The following is a 14,577-nucleotide window of genomic DNA, read 5'->3' on the forward strand; positions in this document are numbered from 1 at the left end:
GAGACTCGCTACCCTCCTCTCCCTCAACTTAAATAGGCATCATGAAGATGAAGGCGGAGAAGGCGGCTATCGACATTCAAGATGGGCACAAACCCCAAGACGCACTCGCAATCAAGAGGTAGAAGACACGGCAATTCAGCCTCCTAGGCGGCATAATACCCAGCAACGGTCGTAGGAGGTACATCAAATGCATGTGATTTGATCCGCCAACTACTAACCATATTCTCGAAGTGTAGGGGAGGTGGCTGAGTGGAAGATTGAGCAGTGAGCGCCAGCATGGCAACATATCTCGAGTAAACCTTGTACCTTTCATCATCTTTTGATTTCCTCGCACGTGCCTCATGGTGCACAACCATTCACAACAGGACATCACCAAGATGTGACGTGGTCAGGGGAGGTCGACAGACCCTAGACTCACACTCTAAGCGGCCCTTTGCATCCATGACCCTGCATTGTACTTAGAAAACTCACTCTTTGGCCAGTCCTTAGAAGGGCTTGAGGCCACAAAAGGGATAGGGGCAGGGAGGAGATGGGCCCTTGTGGCTCTAATTGGTGGTGCGGAGCCACACGGCCATCTCTCCCTATGTCTGAGTCGTCCACTTTGAAGTCTCCTAGGTTGACCCCCTCTAGGGGGAGGCATCTTGCCCTCTGGCCACTGTGGAGGTGGTTGGAGACCAATGGGATTGACGGTCGATGATTTATGGGACATCTCACATGAGGCACAGCCGAACTCCATGTTGATTGGGGAGGATATCGGGCCCTACTCAGATGACCCATAGACCCCAACAAGGCACACCGCTCCGACCATGTGGTTACGGTGGACATGCCTCTCCCCGCGTGGGGCAAAACTAGACCTACCTGTTACAAGGCAACATGACCTCTCAAGGTCATCAAGGACACTAGGGTAAAATGGAGTTGGGTCCCCATGACCCCTAAAGAGGTCAGGGCTAAGCCCCGACCAACTTTGCCTTGCGTCCTAGGTATCAAACCTAAGGCCTGCTCTAGAGACTCACAAATCATCAGGGGTCTAAGACCTCTCCAGGAGAGATCAATGAAGCAAAGAGGCTAGGGTGATGCGCAATGCAAAGCCCGAAGCGTGATCGTGGCTCGATCACATAGAAAAAACAAGAAAGGTTCAAAAACCTATGAGCTAGGGCACTGTCGTAAAAAGTCCTCACGGCCGTGTGACCGTGCAAACCAGAGGTTGGGGAAACGACTCCTCAAAGATTAAAAAAACAAAACAAAAGTGGATGAACCACTTATGAGGCAAGGCATGGAAGAGGAGGAATCCCTCTTCATTCACTGCCTAACAATTATAGGTGCGGTCAAGCCACACAAGGGGCATAGAACACCGAACACCGACAAAGGTGATGGCGAGCACCTCTCAGTCCGCCGACTATGAAGGCATGAGAGAGGCAGACAGATTGTCTTGCGGATCTTGATGCACTACCATAGCCCGCAGACCAAGAAAAATTGGGATGGAAAGAGGAGGAGATGTCACGTTCTGAATGATTTCACAAGGAACTAACATCTTCACCGCCTCTCACCTCCCTGCTCGCAAAATCCCTTCTAGCATCGATTGTCGGAGGATGCCACACAGGCACCTTGCCACCATGAACAACTCCCAATGAGGGGAGTCCAGAATGACTCGAAGTCGTGGCCATGAATAGTTCAAACAAAGAACTCATACTTATAGGCCGGAAGGAAGACCGAATGGCCTAGGACTCCCCCGCCGCATGGCAAACCATGGGGGGACATAGCCAATGCTAGATGCCCTTGTGAGGATAGGAGGATCGAGGCCCTCACAAAGGCAAGCTAGTACAAACATCGATAAGACTGCTCGGTTCGCTTGGGTCATAAACCCCGATGCACGACGCACTAGCAAGGCAAGGTTCAGAGGTCATGAACCACAATGGAACACAATGGCCACCTTTCTCATTAAATGCTTCAACCCATAAGGGGTCGAGCAACAAAGCTCAAGTAGGCTGCGACCATGAGCCCATGCTTCGGATGAACATGCATATCAGCGCTTTCCCGATCACTTCATGATCACAAAAATGCTCGGGGGCTACTGCCAGGGTCATGACCCTGAGGTGTCTTAAGGCACAGATTAGTTAGCAGGCCGCACAATCGAGGCCCTACCAAAGTCAAGCAGAACAGGCTAGGTGCTAAGGCCAGGGGCGATCACGATCCCTTCCTCCAACATTAGGCCATGTGATATTCAAATACACGACCTCTTCCCCGTCACGACCCCCGGGAGAGAAAGGAAGAGGTCAAGCCCCACATGACATGCCTGTTCTAATGAAGGCAAGCATGCCATGCTGACCCTACAAGGACCGACATGATGGCAGTCACCTCGGTCTGGTCAGACGCCAACCCGGTGCCATACCACACGAACAAGGCAATACCACATGATGGTGGCAACGAGTATGATACCCACCATCTAGGTATAGACCGATAGGACACGCGCATGATCCCACCCACTATGGGATGGGATTCAGGGCAAGGTCTCATCCTAAAGACCTTCCTGGCTCATGGAGTGCCCTGACCCCAACAATCGGGGTCATGGCCCTTAGCCCCACAAAGTCACCAAGCGAACAACAACCCAGGGCAACAACCTACAACGAGTACGATGTCCTGGGAAACCTGGAGATGACGACGAAGACCATGATGGATGCCACGTTGCATAAGATGACTGATGAACCACCGATGTGCCTACAGTGCCTGCCACAGTCGGCACAGTAGCACCATGTCTCATTCTGCCATAGCATGGCCACAAGACCATGATGATGGCCATGCCTGGACAAACACCAAAAGATGGCGTAGCTTGCAAGCCAAGTTAGCTAGGACTCCCTCAGGCTCTCAACCCTTCGGTCAGGGGAATCTCCTCTTTATAACAAGCCCTATCCCCGAACTCTATATAAGGGCAGCCAGGACTCCCATCTCGGGGATCAGGACATTCTTCATCCTCAACCATTCCATCCATAAGGGCTCCTGGAGCTTCTCTTCGGGCTGCCCCTCGTCTAGCATAGGTTCTACCACCTCTTTCACCATTCTTGCACCCCCCCCCATTGTAAGAACTTTAGAGCATTCAAGCGAGGAACACGCACTCGATCTCCTCTAAGACTAGACATAGGGCTCCGGCCTGAACCAATATAAATCCTCATATCTATTGGATGCTACTATTGTCTTTCTAGAGCAGCGCGACAATCGTATAAATTTACTAGTCCAGATTACGAAACACCGACACATAGCAGGTGGTTGACGTCACGCTCTTCTTAATAGATAGACCTTTTAACCGACAATGTCCAATCTGACACGCTATCAATAGGTCGACTCGGCTGATGCAACATTGATAGTGGAGTCATACCAGATACTAGCGATCAATAAATCTATCTCTTAATAGAACACGGCTTCAAACACCCGCCATGTATGATTAAGATTGAGATAGACTAGTCATCAAATAGGATCTAACATCAAGAATCGAATTCAACTATGATAGTAATCAACAGATGATAGATCAAAATAGATAAGACCAACGAATCTCAGTGTAGATCGAGCAATTGGTGATATTATGTAAACTATTTAACACAATATCGATAACTTTGATTAATACCAACATTTACAAGAGATCAGTCGTCTGTTGTAGCCTTGTAAAAGTTGATACAAATCGATAACTAATCTATACCGTGATTTGTAAGAGATCAGTCGTCTGTAGTAGCCTTACAAATAACAATATAGATCGATAACTAACTTATACCGTGACTCGCAAGAGATTAGTCGTCTGTTGTAGCCTTACAAGTAACAATATAATTCATGACGGATACTCACAAACAAGCCGGAGGTCAGGTCATCCGATGTAGCCCTGCTTGCCCAAAGAACTTGTCAAAATCTACTCTACTCCCACTATGTAAAAAATGATTTTTAGCAATGGTTCGAATTTTTTGTAGGGGCGGCTGGTGATGGAGCCGCCCCTACAGTGACATGCTCGGGTGCCCAAACACCAGCCGCCCCTACAAATGGAACAGCAGGGGCGGCTGGTGATACGAGCCGCCCCTACAAATGGGGTCTGATTTGTAGGGGTGGCTCAATCACTAGCCGCCCCTAGAAATGGTATTTGTAGGGGCGGCTGGTGATTGAGCCGCCCCTACAAATGCCCTCCATATAAAACACATGTAGCACCTTCTTTCTCCTCGGGTCACTCACTCCAACCCATGAAAGAAAGGTGGGGAGGCCTTGGGCACCTCCCAAAAATTGCTCTACTAAGGGGGGAAAGTTTTGGTCTCAAATCTTTTGGTGGAGAGGTTGTAGAAGGTAAGAAAATGCTATTCCACACTTTTTTTTTGAAGTTTTAATGGTTGGTTAGTGAGTAATTAGAGTTTTGTTTTTCTCTCTCTTCTATGGTGCTTAAGCTACTTATGAAGCAAATTAGACCTAAGTTTTAAATGTACTAGGGTAAATTAAGGAGGGGAACAAGATCATACCCTTATTTGGTCCATGTTTCTTGATTTTAGTGAACAATTAGTTAGTTTTATGGATGTTTCATGTGCATGATGATCTAGATCTAGGGTTTGGTTTCTTTATTAATTTCGTTTTTGTAAATTTATGTTTGATGAAATTGGACTAGGGTTTGTATGAAAGATATTGGTAAAGTATAATTATTGCTAATTGTTGTCTTTGAAATTGTTTATTGTAATCAATAAATATGTATTTTAATTATTTATGGATAAATGGGCCATTAATTATTTTTCCTCTACCATGGTGTGTTTGTATGCTTCATGTAATTATATTAGATTTATATTCATAAATATCTAAAGTATATACAATTATTCTCAAATAATTATTACTTTGATTCATTTTTATATATATCTGAATAAGTAGTCCTTTAATGTTTGTTTTGTTGTTGTTGTAAAAGATGGAGTAACTCTTGGATGTATGGTTCGTTAAGGTTCAAGGCAGGTTTTCGTGAAGAGGTGGATAAATTTATTGAAGCCGCAATGAAGCATGCAACGACATTGAAAGAGAATAAGGATACAATTATTTGTCCCTGTAAAGATTGCAAGAACCATATGGCATGGACAGATGTGACTATCATCGGATCACATATGATTATGCGAGGATTTGTTGAGGACTACACAGTGTGGATTCATCATGGTGAAACAGTTATTGTTAACGACGAGGATGAGGAGGAATATGACGATGAAACCATAGAATCCCTGTCCCAATATTCAGCAGAGCTTGATGCACGAATGGATTTTGAGTTTGGTAATGAACAAGGTGGTGATGCTGGTGGTTGGGATGGTAACGACGAATGTGGTGCCAATAATGATGGTGGAGCACGTGTCGGGGATGAAGATGATTTAGAGGATATGATTCAAACCCTTGGACCAGAGATTTTACTAAATAGCCTGAAAGGTCTAGAAAATTTGGAAAGAGTGATAAAAGCATCGAAGGAGACTGTGTATGGTGTTGAAAAGGGCTATCCGACACATTGGACATTGCTACATTTTGTGCTTGAGCTGCTCATCCTGAAGGCTAAGTACGGCTGGTCATACTGTAGTTTCAATGATCTATTGCATCTCCTATCATGGTTGCTGCCACAACCAAACTTAGTTCCTGCCAACACAAACCAAGCGAAGAAGGTCATAAGTCCATTAACAATGGGGGTTGAAAAAATACATGCATGCCCCAACCACTGTATACTTTTTCATGGCGAAACATTCAAGTCACTGGATAAATGTTCCCGGTGTGGGGCCAGCCGGTACAAGAACAATGACCTTTACGGTGGGGACGAACCCTCCATGGGGAAAAAGAGGAATAAGAAGGGTACAAAAAAGGTGGTACAAGAATCTCAGCCCCCAGAGGACACTCCATTAGGCAACGATGCAAAGCAGAGAAGAATTCATGCCCTAGTAATGTGGTACCTGCCAGTGACCAACCGCTTGAGATGTATCTTCCTAAACCCTAAAGAAGCCACAATCATGACATGGTGGGATGATGAGCACAAGGTGGATGATGATAAGATTGCACACTCAGCTGATTGTAGTCAGTGGCAAAGGTTTGATAAGAAGCACAAAGAATTCAGCGATGACCTAAGGAATGTATGGTTTGGCTTGAGCACCGATGGAATGAATCCCTTCAATGAGAGGATGAGCAACCACAGCACATGGCTAGTGATCTTGACCATGTACAACATCCCAACATGGTTGTGTCAGAAGAGAAAGTGCATTCTCCACACAATTCTTATTTCTGGCCCTAAACAATCAGGCATTGATATAGACGTGTTCCTTGATCCCTTGATGCAAGAAATGGAGAGGCTATGGAGGCATGGGGAGCAGATGTACGATGCATTCCAAAAGGAGGACTTCATATGTAGAGCAATAATATTTGTTACTACCAATGATTACCCCGTGCTGTTTGCTTTGTCTGGACAGATCAAAGGGAAGATGGGATGCTTGGTTTGCTTGGATGGTACTACATGGGTGTACCTGGATGCATCCAAGAAGATAGTTTACCTAAGGAACCGACGCTTCTTAAAGACAAGTCACAAGTACCGCAGCAAATTGTTCTTTAGATTTTATGACAATGCCCCGGAGATTGAACCCCCTCCGGAGAGACGTCATAACAGAGAACATGTGTACAGAATGGTGAAAAACATACACGTCATATATGGAAAGAAGAATCCGGATGGGATGAACAGAGATAGAAGCACACCTCCTGTCGAAGGCGTACCTTTCAAAAAACAATCGATCTTCTTTCAGTATCTGCCTTATTGGCCAAACTTGGAGGTCCCCCATGCCATTGATGTTATGCACGTGCAGAAGAATGTCTTTGAGAGTCTCATTGCTACCTTGATGGACATAGGCAAGTCAAAGAATGGTCTAAAAGCACGGAAAGACATGGTGCAGCTAAACATGATGCCACGCTTCACCCGGTACCTAAGGCTAATGGAAAATACACTCTGCACGTGGTGTGCTTCAACCTAACACCAGACGAAAAGAGAGCTATATGCACTTTCCTGAGGGGGATCAAAGTCCCGACTGGGTTTTCAACAAATGTGAAGAAGCTAGTGTCGATGAAGGACTTGTTAATAACACACTGCAAGGCTCACGATTGCCATGTGATGCTGATAGTGTTTCTACCTATTGCAATCAGGGCTATAAAGCCAGAGTTCTTGAAAATGGCCATCACCTGCATATGCTACTTCTTTTCAAAGATCTCACAGAAGACGATTGGCAAGGAAGAGCTGAGTGACCTACATGAATTTGTGGTGGAGACACAAAACCAACTAGAGATGTGTTTACCTCCTGCTTTTTTTGATATAATGCCACATCTCATGATTCACATGGTTCATCAAATACAGGCGTTTGGCCCTTACTACTTGCATGAAATGTGGTCCTATGAGCGGTTCATGTCGGTTCTAAGTCGATACATGCATAATCGAGCATACCTAGAGGGCTCCATGATAGAAGGTTACAGTACTAAAGAAGTCATCGAGTGCTATCAAGAGTACCTAAAAGTACAAAAAGGGATTGGTAAACCCGATTCTCGTCACAAGGGTAGGCTGGCTAGGAAGGGCACCAGTGGTAGAAAAGTGTTCATTGACCATGATTACAAAGAGGTGAGTCGGGCGCATTACAGTGTCTTACAGAGTACACAACTGATGCAACCGTATATTGATGAACACTTGGCTATCACTATGGCGGAGAGAAATGGCCGTTTAGATGATTGGGTCATGAAACAACACAAGCAACAACTAACTACATGGTTGAAGGACCAAAACATACCACCTGGAGAAACCATAGACTCTATTACCATCAGTAGGTTGACGAAGGGGCCATCGAGACAAGTGACATCTTGGAATGCTTATGACATCAATGGGTATACGTACTATATCCACGCAAAGGATAGTAAATATGTGAACCAAAACAACGGCGTTCGAATAGAGGCTCTCGATGGATTAGGGTGAAAGATCCAATACTTTGGCATCATTGAAGAGATATGGAAACTTGACTATAGAAGGGATATAACGGTGGCCCTGTTTCGATGTCGTTGGATCAAACAACACCAACTAAACAAGATTGGATTGAGAGTCCTAGACCTCGAGAATCTAGGCTACCAAGATGACCCTTGGGTGCTCGCTTCATGTGTCACACAAGTTTTCTATATGTCTGACCCACAAAGTAACCTCCCTTTGAAGAAGAAGACAAAGCACGTGGTTGCCTCCGAGAAACAACACATTATTGGAGTTGATGGCATGGACGATGTTGAAGCTTACAATAACTACGATGAGATGCCGCTATTCACAGACTTTCCTAAGAAGATCAATGTTGTGGAAAAGAACCTCCCCAAAGACATAATGTCGTGGAAACGAAAAGGTGTCAAGGGGAAAGTCGTTACAGCGGGCTAGCTAGTTGTTGAACGTGGAGTATTTGTGTAAGTGTGTGTTTGTAAGACTTCATTTATGCATACGTGTGAGACTATATATTTATGTACGTGTGTAAGACTACATATTTTTGTATGTGTGTGCGACTACATTTTATGCATGTGAGACTACCCTTTGCAACATACAGATGACTCTATTTGAACATCCACTCTATTACAAAGTGATAGTAAATATTGTTCACAAATCAACATGTTTCTCGTATAGTTCATGAAACTATGAGTCATATATGAATTTATGAACAATGTTTACTAATACTTTGTCACATAAAGAAGTGACCAAAATAAAAGTTGTAGACAATGAGGAGTTCAACAACTTTTATGTTCACGACTTTTATTGTTGAAATCACTTAAGGTTTCAAAATCTTGTTTGAAGTTGCCATTTAGTAAAATTCAAAATTATAACGGTTCAAATTTGGTCAAATGAAAATATGATCAAAATAAAAGTTGTACATATTGATGAGTTCTACAACATTGGTATTCATGAGTTTTTCATCTGAAATCATTTACTTTTTCAAAATATTGTTTTAAGTTGAAATTGTTTGAATTTCAAAATTTGAATCATTGAAACAAAGTCACATGACAAGATGACCAAAATAAAAGTTGTACATGTCGATGAGTTATACACCTTTTATGTTAACGACATTTTTATTTTATTTCATTTAATGTCATAAAATTGTAGTCGAAGTTTTAAAATTAAAATTTTTATTTTTTGTTTTTTTTGTTTTCTATATTGTTTTGACTATAATTGTTTATATACATATTTCTTCATATATATAATAATACAAATATTATATTTGTACATATACACAATTGTTTTTATATTACTTTTATTTTGGTCATAATTGTTTTATATATACACAATTGTTTTTATAATACAGAATTAATAGTTTAAAAAAAATAAAAATATATTTCTAGGGGCGGCTGGATCAGGAACCGCCCCTACAAATGCATTTGTAGGGGCGGCTGGATCAGAAACCGCCCCGACAAATCATCCTGTCTATAAAAACGAGGTCGCACGGGTGTTGTCGTCATTTGGGCGCTCTCTTCTCCTCCGACGCCGTCAGGCTGCCGCGCACCCGCGCCCCTTCCCCGCCGATGTCGGCCCACGCCCCTTCCCCACACCCGCATGCCCCATCTCCGTGTCCCCTCCCTGCACCCACGCCCCCTCCCGTACCCCCTCTCACGCACCCGCCGTAGGGTTTTTAGAGGAGCGGCGACGCCGACGGCGAGCGAGGACCCTTCAGCCTCCAGCGGTCCCGCACCTGGCCCCCGGCGCCCGCCTCCACGCGTCGACGACGTAGGCTCCCGGCGCCCCGTGCTCGGCCCCTGGCGTCCCGCCCCCACACGCCGACGACGAAGGCTCCCGGCGCCCCACTCCCGTTCACCTCGCCTGCCCCAGGACTGGATTCGGTCGGCTGAACACGGCCTTGCCGACCGCCGCCGCCCTACTCCCAGCTGCCCAAGTATGCCCGCCCCCCTCTCTTCCCTTCCTTCTAGGCCAAAACTGAGCACCCGAACCCTAATTGAGTCACACACCAGGACTGGATTCGGTTTGCTTATACACAGGTTTAGGATTGAAGTTTTCTTTTCTTTTTCAGTTAGTATGCTGCAGTGTCGTGAGATATAAATTGAACATGATATAAGCAGTTTCAAAAATTAGTATGCTTGTGTTTGCTTATACACAGGTTTAGGATTGAAGTTTTTTTAGAGTGGCAGTTTAAAAAATTTAGGTATCGGGATATCAATTTGTCAACGGATTAGAAATTAAGAATGCAATTTGCAGGATTTTTTTTACATGGTGCTGGTGATGAACATGAAATTTCTAGCAGCAAGTACACATGTTATTTCATTAATGATCTGTTCTGACTTCCTAGATTATATACTATAGTAAAACTTAATTATTTGTTTTTTATCAGCAAGTACACATGTTATTTCTTATTTGCAGTATGACATGATATGATTTGTGGTAGGTTCTTGCATTTGAACTATGGTTGGATTGATACATGACGTTGCAGAGAAGAATTTAGTTTTCATTGTTGAGTTATCAGTTTGACTTCAGCGTAATGAGATGTGCTAGATTGCTTGTCAAAATATTGCTGTATTGTTCTAGCATGCTGGCTTGACTGTATTTTTTTTATGAAAACTTGTGCTACTTGCTGGACTATGATAGTAAAGTTGTATTACTTGCTGGACTATGATACTTGCTTGACTGTATTAGTTAACAGTTTCGATTTAGGTGATTGTCGTCCACACCTAGCATGTCAAAATCAAGAACTAGAAGCACAAGCAAAAGCCAACTCCTAATATAAATAATACAAAATGCTATTCACCTTATAATTTGAGACTTGGAGGATATACTGTCGTTCCTTGGAGTCCATCATAACAAGCTTTGTTTGCCAATCCGTCATTTGCTCTACTTGTTGCTTCTCCACATCATTTTTAAATTTCTCCAGCATCCTAGAAACAACACAAGTACTTATCATGTTTGACATAGAAGCTGGAGGATATTTTGTTATATGTTTTGTGTTTGGTTTTGATTGGGCTTCATAGCACTTACACTGCATACTTTCAACTATCTTGATGCTTACTACTTTTAGCACATGCCACTCTGTAACTGTCTTGATGCTTACTACTTTTAGCACATGCCAGTGGTTGTCACTGTCTTGATGCTTACTAGCAGTGGTTGTCACTATCTTGATGCTTACTAGCAGTGGTCATCAATATCAAATCCTTAGTACTACTGCTACTAATACTTAACTACTACTTAAGCTATCCTTCCTACTAGTCTGTACTCTTACTCTTACTCTTACTCTTACTACTACTTCACTACTCTTACTCGTACTACTCTCTATACTACTACTACTGCTCTACTCCTACTCCTATACTACTACTACTCTACTCCTACTCCTATACTACTACTACTCCACTACTACTACTCTACTCCTACTCCTATACTACTACTACTCCACTACTACTACTACTGCTCTACTCTACTACTTTTACTACTCCTCCTCTACTCTACTATCTCTACTACTCTCTACTTTTCTATACTATTACTACTACATAACTACTGCCACTGCTCTATACTACTACTACTCTGTACTACTTAACTGCTACTGCTACTCTATACTACTACTTAACTAATACTTAAGTTGTCCTTGCTGCTACTTTATACTCTTACTCTTACTACTACTTCACTACTCTTACACTACTACTCTTACTACTACTCCACTGCTCTTACTACTCCTACTACTCCTCCTCTTACTACTCCTACTACTCCTCTTACTACTCCTACTACTCCTCTTACTACTTGCTACTCCTAAGTGGCTACTGTTGCTTTTTTTTGCCAAATCTCCCAGGACTCGCCTAGGACTTGTTGTCCTGTCTTTTGCCATCAGCTGTTGCACTATGTTTGCTAAGCAGCTGTTGGTTTTTTTTTGCCAAATCTCCCCTCTCCTCTCCTCTTCTTTGTTTTGCCGATGTTTAAATTGTCCAAGTCCATACATTATATGGAATATGAGCTGATGATCAAGAACTTATGAGGAACTTGGCATCATTAGCAGCCACCCCTACATTACCTTCTCCTCTCTTCTCTGTTATGATGCTTTGATGCTCCAAGTTCAAGATCAGATGATGATTGATATGTTTCTGAGGCCTCTACTACTGCTACTACTAGTTTTTTGATATATTGTTGTTTTATAGGACTACTTTGGTTTATAGCCCTTTTATTTCTTATACCTTCTCGCATACCTAAAGCATACTTTATTGCATCTTTTAGAACAAAGCGCGAAATAATGTCGCAGACAACAGACAGTGCAACTCGATGCCCCGAGCATGACGAGCAGCCAACCCTTAAGGAGCAAGCACTAGAGGACCAGCTTACTTAGGAACAGTTCGATAACGAGGTAGAAAAGGATCTAAAAGTGATGCTTACTCAGGAGGAGTGTGACGAGGAGGAAGGCCCTAAAGGAGAGGCTGCTGAAGGCAAAGAAGAAGAGGATGATGATGATGACTCAGAAGAGGGATATGAAAGTCCCGAGGATCCTTTCCCACCTGAAGCAAGAAGGAGGCCAACGGAGGAAGATTTGGACAAGGATTTTGACCTGAACGAGGAGGTAGGGAAGAAGCCTTAGCTTATAAATTTTGCTAAAGCTTTGGCTGTGTTACCTCTACTAACACTTTGACCTATCCTATATACAGGTCTCTCCTGAAACTCAGAAAAGATGACATTGACGTCTACGACATCTCGCTGGACAAGACAGAGTAGAGGAAAGGAGAGTAGAGGCAACAGCCATAGAGACAGATCACGATGCCTCTGCTCCACAAACTTAAGACACAACCATGACTACCAAGCCTAAGAGGAAATGAGGGGATAGAAAAGGAAATCTATATCTAGATAAGGCTTGCTATGTGATAACGGAGGTCAGGCCAGCAGGGGAGACCCTTCAGCCGAAGGAATTATGAGGATGATTCTGTAATGTGGTCGGGGCCCTAGTAAGAGATAAATTGAACCCAGCAATCTCTAACTAGAAAGAGGTACCAGAGAACATAAAGAATGCACTATGGGATAGGTAGTTGAAGGTCAATTTTAGATTTCCGAAGGGTAAGCACGAATTGGTAAAAAAATGCTATCAGGATGATGGGAGAGTCATTCCGATGTTGGAGGTCGGAGCTCAACACAAAGTATATCCAAAAGGGGTTAACTCCCTTCAACGAGTTCGACAAAATAACTCCTAGTCAATGGGAGGAGCTCGTGGCTCAGAAGACTTCACCAGAGGCATTGGAGCTTAGTGCCCGTAACACCGAGCTGGCGAAGAGGAACAAACAACACCATCATCTAGGCCCCGGTGGCTACTATGCCAAGGAAGAGCAGTTTAGGAAGATGGATGAAGAGGCCACAGCTGCTGGGAATATCGATGTGACGAACTTGAATGTACGCTCAAGGAACTAGATATATGCAAGGAGTATAGAATCATCCGGTAGTAATCTTAAGTTTGATAAGCCGGAGACCCAAGAGGCAGTATCAAGGATACTAAAATATGCTGAAGACAAAGAGAAGGGCTCATTCAATCCTTCCAGAGAGAGGGACGAGCTTAGCCTTGGCTTGGGAAACAAGGAGCACACAGGCCGCACCAGGGGGCTAGGGAAAAGGATGACCTGGAAGCAAGGATTCGAAGAGGACAGGCACATGTACAAGAAATATGGCCGAGACCAGGAGACTAGTCTTGAGCTCCAAGTGAAGGCTCTAGTTGCGAAGGCACTAGAGGAGCAAGGACTGTCTATGGAGCCACAGATATTAGTGAAGCCACCGGGAGAACTAGCATTAGTTGGCAGCCCTCCGAAAGTTCCTAGCAGCCAAGGTTCCACTGCAGCCACAACCCTAGTCGATCGCATACGGGAACCAACTAGTTGCACCTTAGTGTTTCTCAGCGGCCGACAGAACACTGTGATGGAGGTGGCAACGGGTGTGGCACATCCTCCCGATGGCTTACACCACAATAATAAGATACCGCCAGACTACACTAGGATCGAGGTGCATATAGTGAAGCCCGAGTTCATGCAGTGGAGGATAGACTACGCAACTCCCGAGGGGCTGGTGTTACTCGGAGACGTTATGGGGCAGTTCATCTTCTGGCACAAACAGAACATTATATTGACTGCTTCTTCGCCGCCTCCCCCTCTCCCAAATTTGGAGTGAGTTGTTGAGGTCGGGGAGATATTTTCACCGTCTCATGACCCCCACATTCCTAAGATGCCACATTCTTCCACGCCTCCTATCGAGCATGTGCCTGATAAGATGCCACAACCTTCTCCAGCTCATACCGAGCAAGTGCATCATGAGATGCCATAGTCTTCTCAACAAGCACAACCGATACATGAACAACGAGTGCCTACTGAAGAAGATGATGCACAAGAAGATGAGAACGTGCCTGAATGGGAACTTCAAAAGAAGATTCCAATCAACATAAGGCCAGTTTATGTTCCGATCAAAGACGTCTCATCGGTGTCCAAGTGGTATTCCCATGACCAGTTCAAGCCTGAGAACCAAGTTAAAAAAGTCTCATCACGGGGTTCTGAGGAGGCTGTCACTAGCAAACTCCACCAAATTACAAAGCAATATCCAAATGTTGA

Source organism: Miscanthus floridulus, chromosome 16 (genome assembly GCF_019320115.1).
Source record: "Miscanthus floridulus cultivar M001 chromosome 16, ASM1932011v1, whole genome shotgun sequence".
Lineage (NCBI taxonomy): Eukaryota > Viridiplantae > Streptophyta > Magnoliopsida > Poales > Poaceae > Miscanthus > Miscanthus floridulus.